This window comes from Chrysochloris asiatica, unplaced genomic scaffold (assembly GCF_000296735.1).
Source record: "Chrysochloris asiatica unplaced genomic scaffold, ChrAsi1.0 scaffold00133, whole genome shotgun sequence".
In the NCBI taxonomy this organism is placed as follows: Eukaryota; Metazoa; Chordata; class Mammalia; order Afrosoricida; family Chrysochloridae; genus Chrysochloris; species Chrysochloris asiatica.
This window is the reverse complement of record NW_006408651.1, coordinates 699862-725310: the sequence shown is the minus strand read 5'-3', so window position 1 is coordinate 725310 and position 25449 is coordinate 699862. Positions and strand designations below refer to the sequence as shown.

The window sequence follows — 25449 nt, the reverse complement described above, 5'->3', positions numbered from 1 at the left end:
TGAAAATGTTTCTAAATTGAGACATTTCATTTAGGTGACATCACTAAAAGCAAAAAGAATGAGCTGTACACTTGTACCACAGCTTTCTGGAAATAATCCAGTTTTTACCTGATGGCCACTGAAATGAAATGTCTAAGTACCTAGAATCAAAAACTCTAAATGAAACAAAACGTCACGATGCAATAACAGTATTATATTAGGTCTTCTATTTCCATCTGTCCAACCTTGACCAAATTTATCGTTATCAGCTGAAAAAAAAAGAAAACAATTGCAAGAAGAGGAGAGTGTTTAGCTATAATATTGGTAGCTGCATTATCAAACAAAACTCAAATATTTAATCATCCAAACACTGCAAGTTAGATTTTCTCTGATGTGAAGTCTATAATGATTGTTCCTGATCAAGGTGCCTTCTTTCAAGTGCCGTGTTGGCAACCTGGTCTCCTTCTGTCCTGTGGCTTCCAGATTACATGCATGATTTGCAAAGTTGCCCCATCATCTACAAAAGCCTATGGAAAGGAAAGCAGTATATAACCCTGTGTTGGGGAAGGTTTATGTGGCCTAAGTATGGAGTGATACCTGTCACTCTACTCCCTTTCAAGAGACCTTAATTGCATACAAGGGAATCTGGGAAATGTGGTTTGGCTCTGTGTCAAGGAAGAAGAGGAAATGAATTTGGCCAACCTCTGGATAATCGCCAGTGTAAGAAGAAAAGATGGGCATTGATGCAGGACGCTCTATTGTACTTTTTATTTGCTAAGAAGGAAGCGAAATTAAAGCCTTTTTCTTTATGTGCTGATAAAGTGACTTATGGGGGCATGGATGGTGGTGATGTGGAGACAGGAGATCTGATTTGTAGCTTTTGCTGATTTCTTTAGTGTAGATACTCCCACCATGGGGTCGGTATTACTCCCACCATTGGGTAGCTATGAGTCAGAACTGACTTGATGGCACCTAACAACAACAATGATTTCAAGGAACCAGCATGAAGTCATTAAATGTAGATTAATTAAATGAGTAGACATGCACTGTATCAATTCTTGCAAGCTGATACAAGCCACACTAGGACTGCATTTTACTAATGACTTCTGAGAAAATACATGTGAGGCAGCCCATATGTAGGAAGGAAGCGAGTGCATTTTCCTTGACACAAGGAAAGATTCACTTTAGAATGGACCTCTTATCATTGAAAAAGGCATCGATGAGATGTATTCATATGTACAATAGATTTGTACATATAGTTTTGAGTTAGAGAAAAATAGCACTAAGGGAATTGTGAGTCAAATCTTTCCATGGTACTGAATCATGGGTTAGTAGTAGACAAACCGAAAGTTTCTAGAACAAGTTTACAAGAAGGAGTGTACTGAGAAGTCAGATGCCACCACTGAGAATTATATATATATACTGCCACTGAGTTCATTCTGACTCATAGCAACCTTTTAAAACAGAGTAGAACTGCTCCTTTGGGTTTCTGAGAGTAAATATTTACAGAAACAGACAGTCTCAACTTTTTTTCCCATACAGAGTTTGAACTGCTGACCTTCTGGTTAGCAGTCCAATGTTTAACCCACCAGGCTACCAGGATTTCATATCTGAAGAGAATTCAAAGAGTTTGTGGATAAATTACGCTAACTTTTAATTCCATTTTCCTGCCCATGAACATATATGTGTGTGTGTGTGTGTAATGAGTCTTAGTAGGATCAGCATTGGACTGCTAACCACAAGGTTAGTAGTTCAAATCCACCAGTGCTCCTAGGAAATCCTGTACAGGGTCACTATGAGTCGGAACTAACTCTACAGCCCTTAACAACTTCCTTATACAATTGTTATAAATATTTCATGTGATTATTCCTACAATTGTTTTTAAAAAAATCAGGAGACTTGGAGATGAATATATAATGGTGCTTGTTTTGTTTCTGCTTGAATGGTGGGGCAAAAAGGACATGAACTAGTCTTGCTTTAAGAAAACTAAAATTTAAACGGATGCTCAGACTCAAGTGGCTAATTTAGTTATTGATAAACCAGTTGTGTATCCTTCTGAAACTTTCTTTAATGCTTGTCTACTTCCATTGCCCAAAGGTTCAGGCCATGTAATGATCAGTTTGATTTGCCGGTACTGTTCATTCTGATCCAGTGTAGTGGTCCCAGTGAAAGGATATGATGTGTGATTCCTTACACTTCAGTCCACTTGTTCTGGCTCTGCTTGGGTTCATATTCAAGAAAGTCAAAGATACGGCACCTTTTGAACTGATGATGTAGTCTGAGTGTTTACTGTCAAAGACTCAGGCTTTAGAAGTAGATGTTGATTGCTTTGTTTTAATTTGGTAAATAATAATTTAATTTTATTATTCCATTTATGACATCACTAATATTCTGGTCTGCATACTCTTTCTTTGAGCACAGTTTAATCAGGTTAAAATCTAAAGATCTATTTAATCTGTGGCTTACCAGTTCTAGTGAGCTACTGATAGAGGCTTGGTGTGGCACTGCGGGCTAAACACTGGACCATAAACCTTGTTGTTCAAACGCTTCAGCTGCTCCTTGGAAACCCTATACATGGTTACTATGAGTTGGAATCGACTCAGTGGAATTTAACAATAAGAAATGAGCTACTCATTTGTTTTAAGTCAATTGCTACATTTGGACAGACTCATTCAGGACAGGTCCTAAAGTTTCTCAAAAAGTTCATTCATTCGTTTAGTAAATAATGTATTTCCTAATGAATGTGAAAAGTCAGCTCCTCTGAAACTAACTTTGCTCATGCCAACCTACTCTATTGAAAATTTTGAAGCTGTGGCCTGCCAAAACACAGAACGAGGACTTGGCACACCAGTTTTGATTAGACCAACCATCAGAATCATAATGTTCTGAGTACAAAGCCCACTAATTGAATTTCATTCATTGACCTAAAGTACAGCAGCCAAGGCAGAGAACACTGCCCACTGTTTTTTATGATGTCCGGAGTCTAAAGTCATTTTTTAAATGTGAGTGATGTAATGACTTCTTGTATCTTTCATTCAAAATGCTCCTTGGTAAACAGTGTTTCAGATTAGTGAATTTGTAATTTAAATGAAGACAGTACATCCAACTGAATCTGAAAAGAAAGGAGAAGTTTAGAAAGTGATTTATTCTTCTTTTAGTATGATGTCCTATAGAAAATAATTAATACATAAGCAGGGAGTGAAAAAAAAAAAAGTGTTGTGGATTTTAGCCAACAAAAACAACTATTTCTAAAAGAGTCAGTCCTGATAACCAAGTCTTTGTTTTCTTCAAGCACACTAATAAATTCTGCCTAATTCATTTTTTATTCTCTCTTGGGGTCTGCTTGCAGATTTGCTTCAACAAAGGAAGCATCATGTTACATCTTTTAAATAATTGATGGCTTTCTGTCCAAGCCAGCTTGAAGGAAATTCTGAAAATAGGTACTGATTGAGCAAATACCTCCTTCCTCCACTCATCCCCCTCTGCACTCTTAACCTTTGTTCAACAAAACCACTTTTTCCTCTCTACCTCGTACTTCTTTGCCCTCTTCTTGACTGGTAACTGCTGATGATATAATTTCAACTTAGACTTTGCTTGCCACTTGGTATTTTCTGTTTATTTCATATCATTTTATTTGATTAACGATGGTGAGCTGTTATTTAAACTGACTGATCTAGTGATGCACTCTTAGTAAAAATAATCTGAAATTTTACTTTGTAATCACAACCATGGAGTCCTAGTGTGGCACGGCAGGACAATGCAGTGGACCACAAGGTCGGTTTGAACAGCAAAGTTGGTGATTCAAAGTTACCAGCTGCTCCTCGGAAACCCTATGTTGTTGTTGTCAAGTGCAGTTGAGTTGGCTTAAACCCATAGAAACGCTGTATAGAGTTTCTGAGGAGCAGCTGGTGTGTTTCAGCCCCCGACTCTGTGATTCAAACTGACCTTGTGATCCAGCGCATTATCCTCCAGTGCCACACCAGGACTCCATTCAGGGTCGCTATGAGATGGAACTGACTCCACAGCACTTAACAACAACAACAAATCACTACCTTAAATGGGTTTCTGGGGCTTGACAAAGTAGAGCTTACAGTTTGTCCCTCCAAATTTGCAGTGTGCCATCTCCAGGGTCAAATTACCTTGGAGGCTGTGTCATCTGTGGCTTTGCCTATGCACAGATGCATTCCTCCAGGTTCTAACCCTCTGAGCTAAGCTGTGTTATCCCCGCCAGAAAAAGACAATGTTTCTATCTATTATGAATGGAATTGTACCTTCCCAAAAAACATGTATTGTGAATCTTTACCCCGTATTTGTTGTTATAATCCCATTTGGGAATGGGTCTTCTTTGTTACATTAATAAGACAGAACTACATAGGGTGTCTATTTTTTTTTTTTTCCAAATCAGTTAATTAAGTCTTTGTTTGTTTGTTTGAATTATGATTTAGGTGAAAGTTTACAGAGGAAATTGGTTTCCATTCAGCAATTCATACACATTTTGTTTCATGACTTTGTTGCAATCTCCACAATGTAACAGCACTGTTGTCACTTCCTCCCTGTGTTTCCATTCGTCCTTTGTCCTTCCATTTGTCTTTCTTTCCTGTCCCTTCCCACTTTCTGAGCTCTGTGCCTGACTAAATGCTGCTCTTTTGATCTCCTATGGCTGATTGTTCTAAGGTGTGTGTACCTCTCTGGTGTTGCTCTTCATTTTATAGGCCTGCCTATTGTCTGACTGAAAGTTGAGCCACTGGGTGAGTTCAGTTGCAAGCTTGAAGGGTATCTAAGGGTCATTGGAGCATTCCATCAGTCTCTACAAGACTAGTAAGCTGATCTTTGTTATTATTTTGAGTTTGGTTCCACATTTTTCTCCCACTTTATCCAAGACCTCCTATTATATCCATTTCAGAGCAGTTAGCAGTGGTATCAAAGCACCCTCTAGTTGTTCTGTGGAGAGAAACTAAGACCAGGGTCTGGTCTTTGTGGTTCTTGTGGTCCATTAGTCCTTTGGACTAATTATTTCCTTGTGTCTTTGGTTTTCTTCACTCTTCTCTGCTCCGGATAGGGAGAAACCCATAGTTGCACTTTAGATACCCACTAGCAAACGTTTAAGACCCCAGTTACTATTCACCAAAGTAGCATGTAGATCATTGTCTTTGTGAAGTATGTTATGCAATTTAATGTTGGTGTCCCCTTTAAACTATGGTCCTGAACCCCTAGGCTGAGTGACTCATTCCCTCAAGGTATTTGATTATATCTAAAAGTTTTCAGAATTTTGCCCCACTGCATACTCTACTATATTTATGGATATATTTGTAGCACCTATACAAATATATAAGGAGCTCTGGTAGTGTAGTGGTTACGAATCGGGCTGCGAACCTTAAGGTCAGTGGTTCGAAACTACCAGCCGCTCCGCGGGAGAAAGATGAGGCTTTCTACTCCCGTAAAGATTTATACCCTCGGAAACCCTGTACAGGGTCGCTATGGGTCAGAACCGACTCGAAGGCACTTAACAACAACAACATACAAATATATGTAGAACTATCCTGTCAAACATACATGTATTTGTAAATGCAATGCCATTTACCTTCTGACTGGGAGATTATTTTTACTGATGTTGGAGGATTGTGTGTGCAGTAGTATTTATCTTAGCTACCTTTAACTCTTGTGCTCGTCCAATGTCTTCCTTTGCCATGATCCTTTTCTGCTGGCCTCCCTTTATTGTATATTGACTTTCCCTTCACCCAATTAAATACGTGTTTACTACTAATTAGTGATTTACCCTCCATTTTCCACCTACTCTGGTAACTTTCAAATAACGTTTTGTTTGGTTTTGTGTGTGTAAACTTTTCTTGAATTCTTATAGTTGTTGTTGTTGAGTGCCATCTACTAGGTTCCAACCCATAGCTATCCTATCTTAGTTAACTAGGAGCAACTGGTGAGCTTGAACCACTTACATTGTGGTTCAAACTGACTTTGCAGTCTAGCGCATTAACTCATAGCAGCACACCAGGATTCCTTTTATAAGTTCTGGGCTCATATAATATTTGTCTTTTTGTGGTTAACTAATTTCACTCAGCATAATAAATATAGGCCCATCCATGTTATGAGGTGTTAAGAGATTCATCATTATTCTTTAAAGGTGGAAAGCATTTCACTGTGTATATGTTGTTGTTCATGTTGTATATATTGTTGTACTGTCGAGTTGGTTTTGACTCATGTTGTTGCTGTTGTTAGGTGTCATCGAGTCGGCACCGACTCATAGCGACCTTATGCTAATGAAACAATGTCTGATCCTGGGCCAACCTCACTTCTGTTGCCACACTTGAGTCCATCAATGCTGCCACTTTGCCAATCCATCTTGTTGGGGGGTCTTTCTCTTTTTCTCTGACCCACCATCTTACCAAATATGATGTCCTTCTCCAGCAACTGTTCCCTATTGACAATATGTCCAAAGTATGAGAGACGAAGTTTGGCCATCTTGACCTCTAAGGAGCACTCTGGCTGCACTTCTTCCAAAACAGATCTGTTGGTTCTTTTGACAGCCCATGGCACTTTCAATATTCTCCTCGAGCACCACAATTCAAAGGCATCTATTCTTCTATGTTCTTCCTTATTCACTGTCCAGCTTTCGCATGCATATGAGGCTATTTTTCACTATGGCTTAGGTCAGGTGCACCTTAGTCCTCCCTGTATAGGATTTCCAAGGACCATCTGGTGGGTTTGAACTGTCAACCTTGTGGTTCGCAGTCCAGTGCTCATCCTATTGTGCCACACTATTATCTATGTATCCATTGATGACCTCTTGCATTGTTGTCAGGTTTTCACTGTTGAATAATTTCATTATTGAATAATGCTGCGATGAACATGGGTATGCATCTAGCTATTCGTGTCATGGCTCTCTTACTTCTTCAGAATCTACACCTCGTAATGAGATTGCTGGTATTCTTATTTCCAATCTTTAAGGAAGTGCCATACCATTTTCCACAACGCATCATTTTGCAGTTAAGGTGTGTCTTAAATAAATCTTTTTAAATAAATTAAAGAGATTAATCAAGCAAGCAAGAGAAGCAGTGATATAGGGGAAGAAGGATTCCAAGTCACAGGAAGATTGCCAGGTGCAGAAGACCAGAAGAGACCAGACCTCTTTCCAGAACCAGGACCTTCTTCCAGAATATTCTACGAGAAAGCCTTCCCCTAGCGTCAGTACTCTGAGTTAGGACTTGTAGTATGAGGGAATTTCTATTATTAAAGCTACCCACATGAGGTATTCTGTTAGAACAGCACTAGGTAACTTAGATACCATCGTAACCTCACGTTTGCTGTCTGTTGATGTTAAGTGCCATTGAGCCATTCTGACTCAGTGATCCTCTATAGAATTTCCAAGGCTGTGAATCTTTGTGGGAGCAGAAATCCTCTTTCTCCCATGGACCAGCTGGTAGGCCTGACCACCAACCTTGTGGTTAGGGGCCCAGTGCTTATCCTACAGCACCACAGTAGTTGGAAATCCATTAGTACTTTCAGATAGCTGTAGTTGGTTGAATGTTACACTGGTCCGTGGTCAATCTTGCTTCATCACGTCTGTTTCCTCACTGGAAAAATGAGGGCTGTATACTAGAGCTTGGATATCTCCAATATCTTTGTCAATTGTAGCCTTCTTGTATGCCCCAAGGGGAAAAATTATAAAACCAAGGAAAATTTGTACTCCATTTAATTTTGAGTGTTGCCTTAGTTTCTTAGTGCTGATGTAACAAAAATACTGCAAGGGGTGGTTTTAAACAAGAGAAATTTATTTTTTCACATGTTAGACAGGCTATGGTTGTTAAGTGTTGTTGAGTTGGTTCTGAATCTTAGCGACCCTGTATAGGATCATTGAGCAGCTGGTGGGTATAAACCACCAACCTTGCAGTTCAAACCTACTTTGCAGTCCAGTGCTTATCCTATAGCCCCACACCAGTACTCCATTTAGGAGGCTGGGCATCAGAATGTAGGAAACTGTTTCTAGGAGAAGACTTTGTTTATTCTGGGGGGAAATCCTTGTCTCAGTTTCATCTGCATTTTTGTTGACATTCCTTGGAGGTTATACACTGACATCTATCTTTCCTGTCTTTCTACTTGCTTGTCTCTGTGCCTAATTTTCTCTTTTAATATCTCAAAAGTGATTGGCTTAAAATACCCCACATTGATATGGCCTCACTAACATAAGAAAGAAAACCCTGTTCCCAAATGGGATTATATCCAAGATATGAACTTAGTTTTACAACATGTATTTTTTGGGGAACATAATTCAATCTGTAACAGGTACATTTATGTGTGTCTGAGTTTGAGTGAATGGAGGCTATGTGCTCTGTTAATCTTCCTCATTTTTTCATTTCTCTTTGTCTTTCTGTATTTCTCATTTCTTCTCTTTCTTTACAGTATACTTTCTTTTTCCTTCCTGATTTTCTATGTTTCCAGTGTTAAAGTGTAAGGAACGTGACTAGCAAAGTTTTAAGATGGAGGATGATGGCAGACTTACTGAAGAATTCATCCCCATTTATAGAAAAGCTTTCTCCTTCAGAAACTGCATCAGACAGTAGCCAATATTATTGAATTTGGAAAGACAAACTATAAAGTGGCAAATATTGGAAGATGTACATCTCAAAGTCTAAGTTTGAGCTCAGTTCCTCTGGGAAAGAAGTTCTGCAGTGCCTCCATCTCTGAGGGAGCTGACTAAATTAATGGATCACTGTTCTCCTTCACAAGTTCTGGTCCACTCTTCCCTTCCAAAGGACAATTTTAGACATCACGTTGATTATACATTTATATTTTCTTCCTTATTAAACTTCCTAGGGAATTGTCACTTTTGCCCCACATCTTCCCAGTAACCAACAGCTTACTGTATAGCCTATGTCTGTCCACAATAAATCTTGTCTGATTGTCTTCATTGAAATCCTGGGGTGGGGGGTGGTGGGTATAGGGGAGAAACAACTTCAAATAATCAAGTCTGTTTCAACACAAATGAATAACACCTGGGAGAAAATCTATAAGACTGAGGAATTTCTAGTGTTTATCTTTTAATATCTGACTGTATCCTAAGGTTATATTCAGAAGAATCACAGGAAATATTTGCGTCCCCCATCTTGAAATATTTACTTACTCTATGATAGAATTCTGCAAAACAAATGATTTGTTCATTTCAAATACCTTCTTTAGACAGCATAAGAGATGACAATACACATGGACCTCACCAGATGGAATACATAGAAATCAAATTAATTACATCTGTGAAAAGAGAGCTCCATATCATCAGTGAAAACAAGGCCAGGGGCAGACTGTGGAACAGACCATCAATTACTCATATGCAAATTCAAACTGAAGCTGAAGAAAATGAACACAAGTCCACAAGAGCCAAAATATGACCTCGAATATATTCCCCCTGAATTTAGAGATCATCTGAAGAACAGATTTGATACATTAAACACTAAAGACCAAAGACCAGAAGAGTTGTGGGATGACATCAAGAACATCATACATGAAGAAAGCAAAAATTCATTGAGAAGACAAGAAAAAAAGAAAAAGTCAAAATGGATGTCAGAAGAGACACTGAAATTTGCTCTCCAGCGTAGAGATGCTAAAGCAAATGGAAGAAATGAGGAGGTCCAAGAGCTGAAGAGAAAATTTCAAATATCAGCTCGAGAAGATAAAGCCAAATATTACAACAAAATGTGCAAAGAGGAATCAGAAAACCATAAAAGAAGCACACGCTCAGAATTTCTCAAGCTGGGGGAACTGAAGAAAAAAATTCAAGACTCAACTTTCATTATTGAAAGATTCTCTGGGCAAATTATTGAATGATGCAGAAAGCATCAAGAGAAGATGGAAGGAATACACAGAGTCACTGTACCAAAAGGAAATGGTTAATGTTCAACCATTTCAATAGATTGCATATGATCAAGAGCCAATGATCCTGAAGGAGGAAGTTCAAGGTGCATTGAAGGAATTGACAAAGAACAAGGCACCAGGAATTGATGGAATAAAAATTGAAATCTTTCAAGAAAGTGAGGTGGCACAGGAGGCACTCACTCATCTCTACCAAGAGATTTGGGAAACAGCTGTCTGGCCGACTGATTGAAAGAGATCCATATTTGTGCACATTCCAAAGATAGATGATCCAACAGAATGTGGAAATCATTGGACAATCTCTTTGATATCCCATGTGAGTAAAGTTTTACTAAGGGTAATACAGAAACTGCTACAATCATACATTGACAGAGAACTTTCAGAGGTTCAAGCCAGATTCAGAAGAGATTGTGGAATGAGGGATATCATTGCTGATGTCTGATGGATCTTAGCAGAAAGCAGAGAATATCAGAAAGATGTTTACCTATGCTTTATTGACTATGCAAAGGATTTCGATTATGTGGACCATGAGAAGCTATGGATAACATTGCTAATTTTGAGTATTCCGGAACACTGAACTGTGCTCATGAGGAATCTGTACCTGGACCGAGAAGCAGTTGTTCGAACAGAACATGGGAACATTGAATGTTTTAAAATTTAAAAAGGTGTGCGACAAGGTTGTATTCTTTCACCATACTTATTCAACCTGTACACTGAGAAAATAATCTGAGAAGCTGGGTTCTATGAAGAAAAACGTGGCATCAGGATTGGAGGAAGACTCATTAACAACCTGTGATATGCAGATGATACGGCCTTGCTTGCTGAAAGTGAGGAGGACTTAAAACATTTACTGGTGAAGATCAAAGAGTTCAGCCTTCAGTATGGTTTACATATCAATGTAAAGAAAATAAAATTCTTCACCACTGGACCAATGAACAACATTCTTATCAATGGAGAAAAGATTGAAGTTGCCAAGGACTTCATTCTTATTGGATCAACTATCAACACTCAAGGAAGCAGCAGTCAAGAATTCAAATGTCGTATTGCATTAGGCAAATCTGCTGCACAAGACCTTTTTAAAGTGTTGAAGAGCAAAGATGTCAGCTTGAGGACTAAGGTGCCCCTGACCCAAGCCATGGTATTTTCAATAACCTCATATGCATGCAAAAGTTGGACAGTGAATAAGGAAGATCGTAGAAGAATTGATGCTTTTGAGTTACAGTGTTGGAAGAGAATATTGACAGTACCATGGGCTGCCAAAAGAACCAATAGATCCATGATGGAAGAAGTGCAGCCAGAGTGCTCCTTAGAAGCCAAGATGGCCAAACTTCATCTCTTATACTTTGGACATATTGTCAGGAGGGACCAGTCATTGGAGAAGGATATCATGTTTAGTAAGATGGAGGGTCAGAGAAAAAGAAGAAGACCCGCAACGAGATGGATTAGCCAATTGGCAGCATCAATGGACTCAAGCATGCCAACAGTAGTGAGGTTGGCCCAGGATCGGGCAGTGTTTCGTTCTGCTGTGCATAAGGTCACTATGGGTCAGTACCAACTTGATGGCACCTAACAACAACAACATCCATGTATTGTTTGCTAGTATATAATGTGCAGACTTTAGTACCTGTATGTGTATGGATTTTAAGGAACTCCTCTGCTAGTAAGATGTACTGTTAAATTTTGGGATCCCTGAGAACAGCTATGTTGTACGTTGTAATGCTACTATGTTTTAGGAATAGTATGTGCTAACTGGCTATTTTTTTCCTCTTATATTTGTATTGGGTAGAGCAGAGCAGATCAACTTCCCACACTCAATGGTTGATATAGATTTTGTTTCATGTAATTGATTGTCATCCCATAATATAACATCACTGATCCCACTTTGTCCCTGTGTTTCTTGTTTCCATTCCTCCTTCTTTTCTAACCGTACTGACCTTTGTTATTGGGTAAATGCTGCCCTTTTTATCTCAAATAGTTGATAATTCTACTCCCTAATGTTAGAGTCTACCTTATAATGTAATTCTCATTCTTAGTACCAGTTTGAGACATGATGAACAATTCTTTTCCCTTCTGATGGTAAGAAGTGATCAAAACAACACTGAAGTTGCCATTGGTGGTTTGGGTTGGAACAGGGGAGTGGTGGTATAGGTGGCAACGTCCTTGAGGTCAGTGATTTGATGGGTAAAGGAGCACTAATAACTAAGTTCTCTATATTTGCTTTGGAGTCCTGGTGTAGCACTGTGGGATAAAGCATTGGACAGCAAGGTTGGTTTGAGACACAAGATTGGCAGTTCAAACTCACCAGTTGCTCCTTGCAAACACTATACAGGAGTGCTATGAGTTGGAACTGACTTAACAGCCCTTAACAATAACAACAACAACAACATATTTGCTTTAACTATACTCTCTAAGAGTCCTGGAACTTCAGGATAATGTGCTGGACCACAAAGTCAGCAGCTCAAACCTACCAGTCACTGCTTGGAAAGCCTATTCAGGGTCACTGTGAGTCAGAATTGACTCAATGGCACCTAACAACATACTCTGTAAGACAGGCAAGAGAGTCTACATGTTTCTTCCTGCAACTCCATATTGTACAGCCATTTGAGGGAGAAAGTGCATACTATCTACATTGTAATATATGTGAAAGATGCCACTCTGAAGTTATGCAATGCAAAAGCCAGACAACTATACTTGGTAGTTCTTCATCTCAAAATAAATTCCTTTGGTGTCAGTTTCTGTGTCCAGTCTTATTAATTAATTAGGAAGTTTCCAGTTTGCAAAACAGTTGTGTCCCAATCTGTATTTTAAATCTCCTAGTTTGGAATGTAGAATATTTGCAGATAGAGAAAAGAAAAGAAAGAAATAGTAGTGCATTTCCTAGGTTACCCACAAAAATCACCTGAAGTCATACTGAAACTGAACTTGTTTTGTTTATTTGTTTTACACTTTTATTGAAGTCTACAGAGCAAATTAATTTTCTTTTCAACAATTTATAAACAGTTGGTTTTGTGATGTGGTTTATGATCCCTTCAATTGGACAGCACTCTTCCTGCTTCCTCCGTAGGGTTCCCATTTCCATTTGTCCTTAGTTCTTGTCCTGTCTGGTATTCAGAGCTTCGTTTAGAGGTGAATTCTGCCCTTTTTGTCTCATATGGTTGATTGCTTTAAAGAATTTTCCTCCTTGGTGTTATTATTAATTTTATAGATCTATCTATTGTTCGGCTGTACCTTGGTCCTTGGGGATGGGGTCAGTTCCAGACTTGAAGTGTGCCTAAGGGCTAGTCCTGAGTTTCACCAATTTCTCTCTCTTCTTCTTTTTTTTTTTTTTATTATTTTGAATTTTGTCCTACTTCTTCTTTTATGCCCAGAACTTTCCATTGTGACCCTGTCAGAGCAGTCAGTAGTGGTAACCAGACACCATCTAGTTCTTCTGGTCTCAGAGTCACAGAGACTGATGTTCATGTAGACTAGTTTTCCATGGGTCTTCTATTTTCATGACTCTTTCCTCTGAACAGGGAGTGACCAATAGCTGCATCTTAGATGGCAACTTACAAGTTTTTAAGAGCATTGTCTTTTTGGATTATGTTAAGCCAGTAGACCTAGATGTCCCCCAACATTCTGGTCCTAAGTCTCCAAGCCCAAGCCCAGTGACTCAGTCCTTCAAAGTGCTTGGTTATGGCTGTGAGGTTTTCAGAACTTTGCTCCCTGTGTGCTCTACAATATTTTTGGATATGTCTGCAGTACGTATAAATGCATATGTAGAAATATCCTCTGTCAAACATATATACATATACTCATGGTTTACTCCCATTTGCCTTCATACATCTCTTCAGGCTGCATGTCTACCTTTATATCTTCTCATAGATATTGTTTGTTATTATTTTTATTATAGGATTGTATATATATTACAATCGTATTTCCTTTTATTGTATTTTACTCTTGTGTACTTCAAGTGTCTGTATTGAAGGTTTACATCAGCCCTATTTCTTATTGTTCAGTATTTACCTGTAGTGTTGAATATAAAAGTCTTCCACTTGGATTGGTTATCACTATTTAATACAGAACTGATCTGGGGAAATGTATCTTGAATTTTATAGAAGGAAGAGAACATAGAACAGAAACTGATTATACATACCTTCCCAATACTCCATTGTCTTCTTCTATCCTTGAACATGGAATGGGACAGTGCATGAGATGGGTATAGATAAATATGCCGAAACTGAAATAACAGGAGAGCAGCTGAAGAGCAAACTCATTTTTCACCCCTTCCCCAGAAGACTCCCAAATTGCAAGACCCCAAATCCAATTCCCCATAAGGAGTCCTGGTGTGGTGCTATGGGATAATGTGCCAGACTGCAAAGCTGTTTGAATTGCAAGGTCGGTAGTTCAAGTTCACCAGCTGCTCCCTGGAAACCCTATTCAGGGTCGCTATGGGTCAACACCAAGTTGACGGCACTTAACAACAACAACAATTCCCCATAAGTCACCTTACTCATGTACTTTTGGGTTCAGAACATTTCAAATGCTTTCATAAGGAATTAAAGAGGCACTAAGCATTCATCTTTTCTCCCCTTGCAACCAATCCTTAAAAGTCTTATGAATTACTGAAAGAGATTTTAGTGACAATAATTGTTTCTCCCCAAGTCTCCAAAAACAGATCCCACAGCTTACTGATGGATGACCTGAGAACCACCCATTATGTATGTTGTTGTTAAGTGCTATTGAGTTGGGTTCTACTCATAGAAACCCCGGAGTCTTGGTGTGGTGTTGTGGGCTAATGCATCAGACTGCACTAGTGTTTGAACTGCAAGGTCAGTGGTTCAAGCTCACCAGCTGCTCCTTGAAAACTCTATACAGGGTCACTGTGGGTCAGAATCGACTTGACAGCACTTAACAACAACAACAACATCAAAGCAGATACTCCATATAGGGTTTCCAAGGAGTGCCTGGTGATTTTGAACCGATGACCTTATAGTTTAAACTGACCTTGTGGTCCAATGTTTATCCTACAATGAATGTATCCCAGGACTTCACCCATCTGTATAGTCTACTCCAAGGAAGATGCTTCCACATTGAATTGTATGTGTGGGATCAAAAGGAAAACTAGACCCCAAAACAACCATTGCAATATTAACAGTATTTCAAATTTTCATAGATTTCAGAGATGGAATTTGACAATTTACATATTTAAAAGTTGTTTAAAAAAATAAAATTAATTAACTTGTAAATTACATTCACATTGGCCAGTCACTGGTGGAATTACATGGATTACAGTAATGTTAACAGTAATGCTAACAACAACCTCAATCAAGTGATTAAATCACTTGTTATGTGTCATCCAGTGGGTTCTGATTCATAGCACCCTTTTTATAGGGTTTCCTACTTATTAATCAGTGACTGATTAAGTCAGTAGCTGAAGTATTTTTGTGTATTCAAATTCTTCCTTTTCACTTGTTGAGGCCTATGCTTTCTTTAAAAATAAAGGGAAAAAAATGTAGCAGTATAAATTAAGTACATCAGTCTACTTACCCTATAGTGCCAACTGGATGGGCTCCTAATGTTATACTTACACAAGTCACAGCTTTTAAACATGCTTCCTATGTTTACAATCCTAGAAAGGAGATAGGTTGGATTCTCACATTGGAGTCATCTTGTCCTTTTTCACTTTTAACAGAAGTAAATAAAAATCTCCTATATTTTATATGCAAAAGGAGCTCTGGTAGCGTAGTGGTTACGAATCGGGCTGTGAACCTTTAAGGTCAGCGGTCCGAAACTACCAGCTGCTCCGCCGGAGAAAGATGAGGCTTTCTACTCCCGTAAAGATTTACACCCTCGGAAACCCTATACAGGGTCGCTATGGGTCGGAACCGACTCGATGACACATAACAACAACAACAATATTTATATGCAAAGCACCCTCCTTTCTTGACTCTTTTCCAGTTTCCTCTAAGTGTACGTCCTATTAGACTCCAGTCTCTTCTGGAAGCCATATTGGACTGTGAACTTAGTTGATCTTTAGCTTTTACTCTATACAATAACTTTTGTTAAAATTATTACCCAAATAATTTTCTTAGTTTTCTGTTACCCAAATAGTTCTCATCAGCCTTATAGAAGATGATCAAAGAATGATTCCAATGGCTTTTTATAGAAGGGAAGTTGGAACCTCAAACTTGTTTAATTGTTTAGTATTTTACTTTTAAGGTAAAGAAAGGGGGCTGGGCAGCTACTGATTTGAAGGGTGTCTTTAGTGATTCTGATTTGGAGGCCCCTCTGAGAATCTTTTCATCACAATACAGGAATCTCTTTGAAGTGTTCTACAGTTACCACATTCATGCCTCAAGGGATGTGATGGAAAATGGCCTGGTGCCACATGACTAATTAGTTTTACCACATTTTGTGCTTAATAAAAGGCATCAGAGTGTGTTCCAAACAACCTGTTGGAGTTGGGGGGAGGGGGGGCTTGTTTCTGTTGTCATTTGGCCACAGCCTTCTTCTTGCTTTGCATTTCCCTGAGCTACCAGTCCAGCACAGAGCTACTCTTCAATATCTGAGGAATCTTTTTGTTCTTGGTGGTGGTGTGCTATGGAGTCAGTTCCAACTCATAGTGACCTTGCATAGGGTTTCCAAGACTGTAAATCTTTACAGGAGCAAAAAGCCCCATCTTGGGCTACAAAAGGCAATAAGTGACTTGCTTACAAGCTTTCAAGAGGGAACCTAGATCCAGAGAGTGTGGTGGAAGGTAGAATCTCCACTGAGTAGTATCCATCTGTCTAGGCGGGGCTGATGAAAGGAAATGTGGATAGATCTCTTGTGCTACAATAGTGAATAATTGTTATCAGGACTGATTGTGAGGGTCAGAAATGTAAAGGTAGATGTTTTGTAGCAAGGAGGGGAGTGATTAACTTTTCAGTCTAGGAGCGGAGGTCCCTAGGACTATCAAGGGAGAAGAGCGGAGAGCAGGACCCTACCCAGAGAAGCAGTGATGCCTGAGATGGAGGCAGAGACGATGACATGGAGAGATGGAGCAGCTAGGGACTTTAGACCCAGAGAGGGAGAGGGGCTGTGTGCTGATGACCAGGAGGCAGGCTTGTAGTATATACCCTCTGGTTGGTTGATGATACATGGAAGGGATTGTAACCATGGCAATGAAATGATATACGATAGGATAAATGTAAAACTAATGTTCTCCCTTGTAAACTATCACATAATTCACAATAAAACATTAAATAAAAAAATAAAAAAAAAAAAGCCCCATCTTTTTCCTGCAGAATGGCTGGTAGTTTCAAACTGCTGACCTTGAGGTTAGCAGCCCAACTCCTAAGCACTATGCTATCAGAACTTCAGTGCCTTAACAGGAGGGAAAAGAGGAATACTAGTTTCATCATGAGGAATTGCCTTTTTTTTTAGGCTTAAACTTGTTGAATATCATCAATTTCATGAGGTTCAAACTTATAGCTTTCTTTGAAAGACATTCTCCCTGAAACAATGTTTTACTGAACACATTTTGTTAAAACCCACCCACCACAGAGTTATTTAAAATAGAAGTGGTAACTTTTCCCAATCAGAAAACCTGTTCATCTACCTGTTCCTTTCATCTTTCATGAAGATCATAGGAATAAGAAACAAAGCCCACTTATTTGGAAAAATGCATATATTTTGAGAATAATGTTAAATAAGTAACATGTCCCCTTGGTACCTCTGATGGGAAAATAAAAATTTTTTTTTCTGAAAGTTATAAATGGGTGTTATAATGGAAAATGCTTTGAAACTCTAACCAGAGCATTTGCTATAAATAAGAGAGGAGCGGAAGATTAATAAATCTGATAAAGCTGAGGAGGAAGAAAACTTAAAATAAGAAATGAAGACTGTACCTTATTTTAAGTATTAATACAGCCCTGAGTTTATATATAGGAAAATCAAAGACTTGCTAAAGCAGAGCATATTCAGTCAGAGCTATTAATGTGTGCTTAACTCGATTGCTGGGAGATTTTATTAAATGCAGCGGCCAAGAAAATTGACCTCACTCTTTTCTTTGCTTTTCTTTTTTTCTGGGGTTGGATTCTTGCTTACGTCACATAAATGAATAGCGCTGGCAATTTACTGGTTCATCAATGAAACAATACAAAAGTATGAAGATGTAAGGAAACAAACCCTACGCTAACATTGTTGCAGTTTGAAAGGTAAGCTGTTTTCTAGATTAGTGGATATTAATCTTATTTTTAAGTCAACATAACACAATGTCAAGTGATACATATTACTGGTTTAAGTGGCCTCTTGACATCTGTTCTTGTCAAGTATTTCGTTAACAACGTCAGTGAGAAGTCTCCTATTATCTCTACATTCTGTCTTTAAAAAGCAAAAAAAAAAGGTTATATTTATGCTTCTAAAGTGTTGTATTATATCAAGCATTCTGACAAATGGGACTATTCTGAGGGTGTGTGTTGCAGTGATCCTGTGGTTTCTTTTGTATCATTTTATCCTTGTTTCTATTGATTCACTATATTGGCCAGTAAGCCAGGAGTATAGGGGTCAGACAGTGTATTTCTTCATTCTCATCTTTTGGTGATGCATAGAGAAGTAAAACATGTCTTTTCCATTACTTCAAACAAGAAGTCCTGTCTTTCTGATTCTGCCCTCTACAAATGTATTAAAAGTGCTTCCTATGCCATTAGTTACCAATTGCATGACCAAATATTTCCAAGAGTTTCTAGATTCTGAAGTTCCTTCACTCCAGTTTGAAAATAAAATCATTTAATGCCTACTCTTCCAGATTACTATGAACTACTACTCAGTCGATCTACTGGACCTTCAGTTGGGTTCATGGACCCCCCCTCACAATGATTGTCATGGGTAGATCATACCAAGGAGGGCTTCTTTTAGTGGAGAGGGTCTGAGCATCCATTAGACTTTCAAATACATTCGTAACTCCAAAAAGGTGAAGAACCCCTGCCCTAAATGGTTAGTTCCTCCATTAGCATAGTAGGTGCTACCTACTCACTGCTGATCATGCCTGCTCAATCCCGTGTGGTATTGAACCCTCTGGAGTAAGTCAGTTTTCCTGAACAGCAGTCAGCAGTTTCTAGCTTCAATATGGGAAATGATACTTTAGAAGTTGAATTGCCTCTTTCATGGCACCCAAGCTGCTAAATTTGCAAATGGAGGATAATTAGGCAGTGGGAGAATGTGTTTCCATATTTGAAATGCGTTGAAGTTCTTGTTGCATCTTTAGTTCAAACTACCATGAAATGGAACGCTAGTTAATTATCATTCAGTGCCATGATTCTGAGGTTTCATCTGCTGTTCCATGTAGCATCCATCTACATTTACTTCTTGGTGACACTTGAACGTGTGTTCCTTATAAACTATACAGGTGTACCTTACTTTAGGAAAACTTGGAAGGAGAGACGGGGTTAGTGGCAATGATAATTGTATCGATTAAGGGTAGGATTATTGTAATTGTTATTAATAAGTTGTGCATTTGTAAAATGTTGACTTGTTAACAGTTGTGTGGTAGATACATTTATAACAATCACACACACACACACACACACACACAAGGAATACCTGTTGATGCTGATTATATGCAACTAAATGCCTTATGGATTTTGGTTTCTTGGTTTGAGTGGTTTAGGGCCTTGGGAGGTTTGAATGTCCAAAGGACATCCCAGTTAATTGGCCTAATAATATTTCTAGTGTCTATGTTCTACCTTCTAGTTCAGTGTGTAATTCCTGAAGTCATAAAAACTTGTAAAAATTATTCTATTTTAACAATAGAAGAAAAAAAGAGGGTCAAAAATGGAAGGCTTATTGCCTTCAGGGACAGCTGCCTCCTTTGCCATTCAGCCATAGAGCTGTCTGGTGCCCAGCTACCATTAATAAATATTTTGATCAAAGATTCCATAAAAGAGTCCTGATCAAAAGGAAGGTAAATACAGAACAGGATTACAAATTCTCCTGGACTCCGGACTTCCTGGAGGCCTGAAGGTTAAATGGACCCCTGAAACTATCACCATGAGATAATTTCTAAACCTAAATCCGAAAATATCCTCTGAAGTCTTCTCAATGCCAAACAGTTGTTTAATTTAACTAGCAAAACAGGGCTGACTTGACTATTAAACTCTTTTAAGAATTAGTTATATGAGATCAAATTGACAATCACAACTTGAAAGACTAGATAGAAACCTTGAGAGACATTGAATATATGTTACTGAGGAGAAACAATTCTGAAAAGGAGGGTGAGAATGATTACATAACTCAAAGACGGTAAACAATGTCACCATATGATACATGTTTAGTAGGAGTCCTGGTGTGGTGCTGTGGGTAAATGCGCCAGACTGCAAAGCCATTTGAACTGCAAGGTCTGCAGTTCAAGCTCACCAGCTGCTCCTCGGAAACCCTATACAGGGTCACTATGGGTCGGAATCGATTTGATGGCACTACAACAACAACAGTTGGTGTATGTTTTGATGTGCATGTTCTCAGCAACAACAAAATAAAATGGCATATCGATTTTAAAAAAGAAAACTTGGACATATTTCCAAACTCATGCGTACTATGCCCGTGCAAAAGGGGGCAATTATTTGCGGTTCTAAAAATAGCTTGGTTTTATAAAGCATCACAAGATTTATTTAAATATCCAAATCTCTTACAGCATTTAAAATATGATTTGATTTGAAAAATCAATGTCCACTCATTCAACTTTTCAAGAACACATCTACTGTATAATGGGAGGCAGATGAAAGGGAAGTAAAGGAGCATTCAGGAGTGAGAGTCTTAAGTGAGCTGAATAGGAAGTCATTTTAATTTAGGAAATAATTTGGTTTTCTAGAATTGTCCAGGGAAAACACCTTCACCTTTATCACCTCCAAAGTACACAAGATGAAAAAAAAAAAAAAAAGAAAAGAAAAGACGGGCCAATTTGAGTTTGGAAAAGATAAATCTACTTCTTTCTTGGGTCGTATTCTGCATTATGCATTTGCGTAAAAGTGAGGTTTGCTTTGATCCTGACTACTAAAAGTTTATTTTTAAACTCAGACTGGGCAGGAATCCAGCTATCCTCTTTCCCCTGCTTCACATCCTGGGTTTCAGGTCCCCAGCCCTGCAGAATGCAACTAAGCAGCAGGAAGGAGTTGAAAAGTGTGGAGTCTTGATGGGTAAAGAAGGTTTTTTCCCCCCTTCCTCACCTCCATTTTTGAAATTCAAATTGAATGCAATTTTCAGCTCATTTGAGCCAGAATATACTGTTGCTGAGCTTCAGTGGCTCTTAAATTCAAAGTCACAGGAGAAAACAGATATCATCTGTCACAGAGGGTGGGAGAGAGAACACTCCCTGCATTTTATTCATGGGAGGCAGAGCTCCAGCAACTAATTCAAACCTTTCTGACTAATCGACTAATCACTCACCAGCAAACGTATCAACTAATCAATGAAACCTCTAGGACACTTATCTTCTGAAGTCTGGGAACATTTTCTCCCACCCTTTAAAAAAAGTCGTTGTTCAAGTCTATTTTGTATTGTTGGTATTTTAATACCTTTTCCTGCAAACTAAGATGGGCTAGCATGGCATTCTTTTCTCTGTGCTTCCTGACTATTTTTATTGTTTTTGTTTAATGCCTTTGTCAATACTATTAGTTTATGACTAAGGATTAGCAGAAAGTTTACTGCTACCTAAGTGGGGCCAAAACTGAACTTATTTAAGAATACCTAGTCCTGGTGTGATGCTGTGGGTTAATGTGCTGGATTGTAATGTCAGCTTGAACCACAAGGTCGGCAGTTCAAGGTCACCAGCTGCTCCTCGGAAACTCTATAGGGGGCTGCTATGGGTCGGAACGGACTCAATGGAACTTGACAACAATGTTAAAAGAAGACCCACCCTCACTTGTGTAGCTTATGTATAGATTGAATGTTTCAGGATGTTTTATTTAACTGTCTTCTGCCTCTGGATTTTTTGAAAATAAATTTGAAAGTGAGTTTTAAACAAACAATAATCAAACTAGAAGAACCCAACCAAACCAAACCAACGAATCGATTCCATCTCATAGTAACTCTATAGAGCAGTTTAGAACTGCCTCATAGGGTTTCTAAGGTTGTCGATTTTTTACAATGGGAAGCAGAGCACCCTATCATTATTCTGCTGGACAACCGGTGGGTTTGAACCATGAGCTTTCAGTTAGCAACGGAGGGCTAAAGCATTGTGTCACAATGACTTCTCAAATCAACATTGGTACGAGAAATAAACCGAGCAAAATTTTACCTGTTTTTACTTACTACTCCCTTGTGTTTCTTTAAGAGTTTTATAAGATACAGTCAGAAGTTCCAACCTACCAGTCACTCCATGGGAGAAAGTTAAGACTTTCAGCTTCCATAAAAACGTGCTGCCTCTGAAACTCGATACAGGATCTCTATGAGTCAAAATTGACTCGATGGTAGTGAGTTTGGTGTGGGTTGAGTTTGTTTTCCTTCACTACTCTCTTCTTTTCCAATAGATACCCAGAAGTTGACAGCTTTAATTTATCTTTAGTCTTTCATAATAACTTTAGATTAGCAACAAGACTTCCTCAGGTTTTAAGTTTTTATTGATTTTAAATCCTATGAATTGTCACCTTCTTCCTAATATCCATTTATTTATTTTCTGTATCTATCCTTCCTATACAAGAGCTCTGGTAGCGTAGTGGTTACGAATCGGGCTGCGTACCTTAAGGTCAGTGGTTCGAAACTACCAGCTGCTCCGTGGGAGAAAGATGAGGCTTTCTACTCCCGTAAAGATTTACACCCTCGGAAACCCTGTACAGGGTTGCTATGGGTCGGAACCGACTTGACGGCACTTAACAACAACAACATCCTTCCCTTGATTTCAGAAAGTGTCTGATGTGTCAGTTCTAATGTCAAAGTGGAGGTTAAATGTTATACCATTGGTGCTTACCTTGGACTATTTGGGTACAAGCCAAAATGTCCATGGGCACATGATGGCCCTTAGATTTCTCTTGAATTTACCCCCTTGCATTTCATGAGCAACTAGTTATTATGATGTTATTTCAAAGTATAACTAAGGAGCTCTGGTTGTGTAGTGGCTACGAATCAGGCTGCGAACCTTAAGGTCAGCAGTTCGAAACTGCCATCCGCTCCACGGGAGAAAGATAAGGCTTTCTGTTCCCGTAAAGATTTACAGCCTCGGAAACCCTGTACAGGGTCACTATGGGTCATAACCAACTCGATGGCACTTAACAACAACAACAACATGACTAAACCAGTTTGATCTCTAAGTACTGTCATCCCTAATAAAATTAGTTCATAATCATTACACTTGGAATTGAAATGTATTTTGCAGTAAGTGTATGATCGGCCCACCTATGCTCATACTCACATATGTTGTTGCTAAGTGCTGTTGGGTCGGTTCTGACCCATAATGACCTTGTATAGGGTTTCCAAGAAGCAGCTGGTGAGCTTGAACCACCAACCTTGTGGTTCTAACTGACTTTGCAGTCTAACACAGTGCCACACCAGGACTCCTCTACTCACATATAGGTGTATGAATTTATACACATGCGATGGACTACAAAACCACAAAATTGGCGGTTCAAGGTCGCTAGTCACTTCTTGGAAACCTTATACGGGTCGCTATGGGTTGGAACCAACTCGACAATGCTTAAGAGCAACAAAAAGCTCCATATGATAAGCACTGGACTGCAAACTACGTGGTCCATATTTCAAGGCCACCAGTCGCTCCACGGGAGGTTTAACATCTTCATAGGGTCACTATGAGTTGGAACCAATTCAATGGCACTTAACAAGAGCAAAGATTTAACAGAGGCAATTTCCAAATGGTTGTTTTCACATTAATAAAAACATTGGCCACTCTGTTCTCTTAGTCTTAATGTGCTCATGTTAGAACCCTGGTTTGTCAGGAACCAATGAGCCGGTTCTACTGTGCCAGTCCATCTTCTTTTTCACTGGACCTCCACTTTTCCAAGCATGATGTCTACTCTAGGGACTGCTCACTCCAGATAACATGTCCAAACCTTGAGAGATGAAATCTCTCCATCCTAGATTCTACGGAGTATTCTGGCTGTACTTCTTTCAAGACAAATTTGCTTGTTCTTCTGACAGCTCAGGGTACTTTTAATATTCTCCTCCAATACCATAATTCAAATGTATCAATTCTTCTGTGGTTTTCCTTATTCATTGTCCAACTTTTACATGCATATGAGGGGATTGAGATCCCTGTGTTTCATTTTCTTTATAAGAGATAATACTCTGACATGTTATTAACCTGTTTTCTCTTACCTCAGTAGGGTTGTTGTTAACTGCTGTTGACTTGGTTCCAACTCACAGAGACCCTATTTAGGGTTTCCATGGAATAGCTGGTGAATTTAAACTGCTGACATTCAGTAGTGGTTCAGTGTTTACCCTACAGTGCTATGCCAGGACTCCTCAGTAAAGCTACAGGAGTCAATTATGGTTTCTTTATCATATGCTACAAGTAACCAAAAAAGGAAAACACTATCTTGATAAGGAATCCACATTTATTGCTAAGTACTAAATTAGTTAATAGAATTTTATTTGTTCTGTTAATATATCTGGAGTCTTAGTGTGACACTGTAGGATAAACACTGGACTGCTAATGGAAAGATCGGCAGTTCTAACCCACCAGCTGCTCCTCTGAAGAAACTCTATATTGGGTCCCTATGAGTGGCAGCCAGCTAGATGGCACTTAACAGCAACTTAACAACAATTAATGTTATCTAATTTTTCCAATTTGCAAGTAGTTATCAAATGCTTTCTGTGTGCTAGACAAAGAGTGCTATTGGCACAGTAGTTAAAATGCTTGGCTGTAAACCCTAAGGTTGGCAGTTTGAACCCACCAGCCACTCTGAGGAAGAACATTGTGGCAGTCTGCTTTTGTCAAGGTTACAGACTTGGGAACCTTATGGAGAGGTTTTACTTTTTCCTGCAGGGTCACTATGAGTTGGAATTGAGTCCATGGCAGTGTGTTTAATTTTTTGGTTTTATGTACTAGAAATTCACTGTGTCAAGATTTGTCATGTATAAATAAACTGATTTACTGTTAAGCTAAGTAGGGCAGAAATGGGAGATGGAATATCAGTATCAACTAGGAAGGAGAAAGTGAACTTTGAAAAGACCCAAGGAGCCCTGGTAGTGTAGTGAATTACGAGCTGGGCTGCTGATCACAAGTTCAACAGTTCTAATCTACAAGTCACTCTTTGGGAGAAAGATGAGGCTTTCAGCTCCTATAAAGATTTATAGCCTCAAAGACCCTATACAGAGTCGCTAAGAGTCAGAACCAACTCAGTGGCACACAACCACCAACCACCATACTGCCTGTAGCCAACAGTGATATATGATCCACTGTGGTCACACAGGTGGATTAAGCTATTTGATTTCTAACCATTCCCTCCCTTATTGATAGAAATTTAGTTCTTTTATATATTATTTTCTTCTTATTTAATGATACAGAAATGCTTTTATTCTTGGCGTATTTCTGAATGATAGATATCTAGAATGGAATTACTGAGACAAAACATATTTACATTCTGAATTTAATAAGAAACCATTAGTGGTTTGTTAAAAAATTGT

The 25449-nt window shown here is 38.8% G+C and overlaps 1 protein-coding gene across 2 annotated transcripts in view; it reads left to right on the top strand.

Annotated features, from left to right (window-relative positions):
* The window catches only part of LOC102824254 (estrogen-related receptor gamma-like), an 812051-nt gene that overhangs the window by 187132 nt on the left and 599470 nt on the right, over positions 1–25449 (top strand). For both annotated transcript variants that reach the window (XM_006869693.1, XM_006869694.1), the window contains exon 2: positions 17943–18035. The gene's annotated coding sequence lies outside the window, so the exon portion shown is untranslated. The remainder of the gene's footprint in view (positions 1–17942; positions 18036–25449) is intronic.